We start from the raw sequence: 5,111 nt of genomic DNA, 5'->3' as shown, positions 1-5,111 counted from the left end.
ACATGCATCCTCTCTAGCCCATCACCCCTTGACCTTTCATCTGGTAACCATTTCCCCCTAGAACCCTGGAGGGGATCCAATCATGAGTGGAGAGTGCCTACTTGTTAGGTCCAAGCCTGGGCTCTGGCCCCAAGGTCACTCAGCTGTCCTCTGCTTCCTTGAGCCTGCAAGCCCCTCCCTTCCCACTCACTTCCTATCTCTGGAGAACACAGAGGTACTGGGTGGGACCTCTCTCAATTTCCTTCCCTTCCCACTTAAAACATAACTGAGGCCCCTTGCCTTTCCCTGCACATCTCAAATATTAAGGGGTTTCTCATCTGCTCTCTCAGAGAAGGCAATGGCACCCCACTCCAGTACTCTTGCCTGGAAAATCCCATGGATGGAGGAGCCTGGTGGGCTGCCGTCCGAGGGGTTGCTAAGAGTCGGACACGACTGAGCGACTTCACTTTCTCTTTTCACTTTCATGCATTGGAGAAGGAAATGGCAACCCACTCCAGTGTTCTTGCCTGGAGAATCCCAGGGATGGGGGAGCCTGATGGGCTGCCATCTATGGGGTCGCACAGAGTCAGACACGACTGAAGTGACTTAGCAGCAGCAGCAGCATCTGCTCTCTGGGCCACCCATCCCGCTATGGCCCCATTCAAACACCCTGTACCTCCTTGACCTCAGTGACCTCTCATCATTATTGTACCCTCAACTTTCCCCTCCCAATTGACTTCTTCCCAAAACACTGTACTTATTCAATGTTATTCATTCAATAAGACATTGAATAAGTTTCAATTGATTTACTCATTCAGTCCACAATTATCTGTCAAGCATCTACTCTGCACCAAGGCACTGGGAACACAGCTGTGAACGAGTCCTAACTTCTTGGTATGTCTATTGTAGACAATGAGAAAGATGGAGGTATGGGACCAAAAAAAAAAAAAAAAAATCAGGCAATTTAGACTATAATTTATAAGGCTGGGAAGGAGAGGGAGGGATAGATTGGGAGTTTGAGATTGACATGTACACACTGCTATAGTTAAAATAACATGCTTTTCCATAAAAAAAGAAAAAGAAAAGACTTTGTACTATTGGCATAAAGATAGGTCTATTGAGTCAGTGATAGTGAGGTGGATGAACCTAGAGCCTGTTACACAGAGTGAAATAAGTCAGACAAATATCATATATTAACACATAAATATGGAATCTAGAAAAATGGTACTGACTGACGTGTTTGCAGGGAAGGAATGGAGATGCACATGTAGAGAAGGGACTTGTAGACACAGCGGGGAAGGAGAAGGTAGAACGAATGGAGAAAGTAGCGTTGATATGTATACACTATTGTGTAAAATAGACAGCTGGTGTGAAGTTGCTATATATACAAAGGGAGCCCAGCCTGGTGCTCTGTGATGACCTAGAAGGGTGAGGGGAAGGAGGGAATATATGTATAAGTATGGATGATTCGAGTTATTGTATGGCAGAAACCAATACAACATTGTAAAGCAATTTTCCTCCAACTAAAAATAAATTTTATAAAAGATCTATTGGTCAATGGAATAGATTGAGAATTCAAGAAGAAACCCATGTTTTTATGGTCAACTGATTTTTTCTTTATTTTTAATTAATTTTTATTTAATTAATTTGTTGAAATTAATTTAATTAATTTAAATTAATTAAAATTTTTGGCCACACTGTGCTGCATGTGGGATCTTAGTTCCCCAACCAAGGACTGAACCCACACCCCTTGCATTGGAAACATGGACCCTTAAGCACTGGACCATCAGGGAAGTCCCTGATTTTTTGCCAAGGGTGTCAAGACCATTATTGAAGAGGAAAAGTCAGTTTGTTTAAAAAAATGCTGTTGGAACAACTAGCTATCCACATGCAAAAGAAGGAAGTTGGATCCCTACCTCACACTATAGTAAATTAACTCAAAAGTCCTAAATGTAAGGGCTAAAACTATTTCATGGGATTAAACAATGGTTTCTAAGATATTACAAAAAACACAGCAACAAAGGAAATAAAAACCAGATAAACTGGACTTCATCAAAATTAAAAGCCTTTGTATTTCAAAGGATATTACCAAGAAAGTGAAAACATAAGTCACAGAATGGGATAAAATATTTGTAAATCTTATAACCAAAAATGACTTGTATCCAGAATACATAAAGGATCCTTATAACTCAACAACAAAAAAAGATATTACCCAATTAAAAAATGTGCAAAGAATCTAGACATGTCTTGAAAGAAGATATACAAATGGTCCCCACAAACACAAGAAAACGAGCTTAACATCACTAGTTGTTCGGAAAATGCACAAAGGGATACGATTTTGTACCCCCTAAGATACTTATACTCAAAAAGGCAGATAATAAAAAACATTGGTGAACATGTGGAGAAATTGGAACCCTCACACATTGCTGGTGGAAATGTAAAATGGTACAGACACTTTGGTAACATTCTTCAAAGAGTTCCTGATAATTCCTGAAAAGATTATACGTGGAGTTACCATATGATCAACAATTCCACAATTCCACTCCTAGTATATATTACAAATAAATGAATTCACATGTCCATGCAAAATTTTGTACATGAATGTTCACAGCAACATTGTCCATAATAGCCCCAAAGTGAAAGCATCATTGAAAAACAAAATAGCAACTGATAAATGAAATGTGGTATATGTATATAATTGAGTATTATTCAGCCATAAAAAGGAATGTAATACTGCTACAAACCACAACATGGATGAGTCTGGAATACATCATGCTCAGTGAAAGAAACCAGACATAAAAGACCATGTACTGTTTGATTCCATTTATATGACATGTCCAAAACAGGCAAATCCACAGAGATAGAGAGTAGATGCGGAGAAGGCAATGGCACCCCACTCCAGTCCTCTTGCCTGGAGAATCCCATGGACCGAGGAGCCTCGTGGGCTGCAGTCCATGTGGTCGCGAAGAAAGAGTCGGACACGACTGAGCGACTTCACTTTCACTTTTCACTTTCTTGCATTGGAGAAGGAAATGGCAACCCACTCCAATGTTCTTGCCTGGAGAATCCCAGGGACGGGGGAGCCTGGTGGGCTTCTGTCTATGGGGTCGCACAGAGTCCGACACCATTGAAGCGACTTAGCAGCAGCAGAGAGTAGATGAGTGGTTGTTAGGGCCTAGGGGAAGGGAGGAAGTAGGGTGTGACAGACTGCTGAAGAGTACAAAGTTTCTCTTTAAGTGATGAAAGTGCTCTGGGATTAGATAGTGGTGATGGCTGCACAACTTTACCAGTGTATTAGAAACCACTGGGGAATTCCCTGGCAGTCCAGTGGGTAGGACTCTGTGCTTCCACTGCAGGGGACCCAGTTTGATTCCTGGTCAGGGAACTAAGATCCCACAAACTTCAAGGTGCAGCCAAAAACAATTTTTAAAAATTAATTTTAAAAAAGAGATCACTGGATTGCACATTTTACTTATTTATTATGTATTATTTTATATATTTTTCTGTTTTTTGGCTGCACCACATGGCTTGCAGGATCTTAGTTGCCTGACCAGGGATTGAACCTATGCCCCCTGCAGTAGAAGACCAGAGGCCTAACCATTGGACCACTAGGGAACTCCTAGATTGTACATTTTAGAAGGGCAGATTTTAAGGTATGTGAATTATATCTCAATAAAAAGAAAATAAATAAGTAGGGGAAAATCAGATAATTTCAGGGAATGGTAATTGCTGTAAGTTACCTCAACAGGAAGATGTAACAGAGTGACCTGGTGTCAATTGGAAGTCCTCAAGTTGAGGGAGGAGCCAGGGAAGCCTGTCTGAAGAGAGACTCTTGAACTCATAGATAGAAAGAGTCCTGGCAGAGGTGGGAATGGAATCTTCCAGACACAGGAACACAGACCCTGAGGTGGAATAGTTTACACAAGACTGAGTCTCTTCTGCCTTTAGAAAAAGTCTTCCCTCCTAGTCGCTCTCCAACATCCTCCTGTCCTACATGGCCACCTGTTTCCCATGGTTTTGGCCTAAGGTCTTTACCTGAGGGCTGTGAAGATTTTCCAGATTATTTGGAGCATAGTTGTTTTTCCAATCATGGTTTTTGCCTAAGGTTGTCACCTGGGGCATGTGAAGACTTTCCAGATTTTTCCGAGCTTAGTTGGAGTTAAGGGTCCAAATTCTCAGACCTTTAACTTCCATTTGAACTCCTTGATCTGCCTCAGAAAACACCTCTCTTCAGTCCCTTCAGATGGCTTCCTGCTCATGAGAGATGAGCCACATCCCAGCCAGATGAATCTCTGTGGGTCAAGCACTCCAAAGAGAGGGTGCTGGAGAGCCCTCAGAGCTTCCTAAGGACTTACTTCATCCAGTAAACTCAGGGCAGGGCTTTAGCCTTGTCTGTCAGTCCTAGAATTAGAACCCAGCAAGGGCATGGTTGTCATGGGGACGCATACTATAACACGCTGGTTTTAATTGAGAATGGAGTCAAATCTTTTCTGATGGAAAATCAGTGTGAGTGCTTGCTTCAGCAGCACGTATACTAAAATTGGAATGCTACGGAGAAGATTTGCATGGCCTTAGTGGAAGGATGATACGCAAATTCATAGAGCACTCCATATTCTTATATTAAAGTCAGTCTCAGTTGGCTGAGGCATTTGATGATGGGGCCCGGTTTTGCCATTTTAGACACATGAGAGACATTTTCTATAAATTGATAGAGCTGAATCTACAGCCCCAGGGCTTTATGATGTATTTAAAGCACATATATAATATGAGTGAGTGAGTGTTGCTCAGTAGTGTCCGACTCTTTGTGACCCTATCCTACTGGGCTCCTCTGTCCATGGAATTTTTTCCAGGCAAGACCACTGGAGTGGGTTGCCCTTTCCTTCTCCAGGGGATCTTCCTGAACCCGGGATCGAAATTGTGTTTCCTGCAGCTCCTGCATTACAGGAGAATTCTCTATTGGTGAGCCATTAAGTGACTACTGGGTGTAAACTCTGAGCCTTCGACCACTTCCCAGAACAAGACACTGCTTCTTTCTCAGCCTCTGTTTTCATATGTAAAATAGGACAATATCCTCTTTTTGCAGGGAGATGAAGGGTGGGTGGGTGTAAAATGGTGACCCGTAGGCAGGCAGA

At 42.2% G+C, this 5,111-nt stretch overlaps 1 non-coding gene across 1 annotated transcript; it reads left to right on the top strand.

The window, feature by feature from the left end:
• Positions 1-4,489: 4,489 nt before the first annotated feature.
• On the top strand, positions 4,490-4,596 carry LOC113896702. Its single transcript, XR_003512080.1, has one exon. It is a non-coding gene; the product is annotated as a U6 spliceosomal RNA (small nuclear RNA).
• Positions 4,597-5,111: the final 515 nt, after the last annotated feature.

This window comes from Bos indicus x Bos taurus, chromosome 7, assembly GCF_003369695.1.
Source record: "Bos indicus x Bos taurus breed Angus x Brahman F1 hybrid chromosome 7, Bos_hybrid_MaternalHap_v2.0, whole genome shotgun sequence".
NCBI lineage: Eukaryota > Metazoa > Chordata > Mammalia > Artiodactyla > Bovidae > Bos > Bos indicus x Bos taurus.
This window is presented reverse-complemented; position numbering and strand designations above follow the sequence as displayed.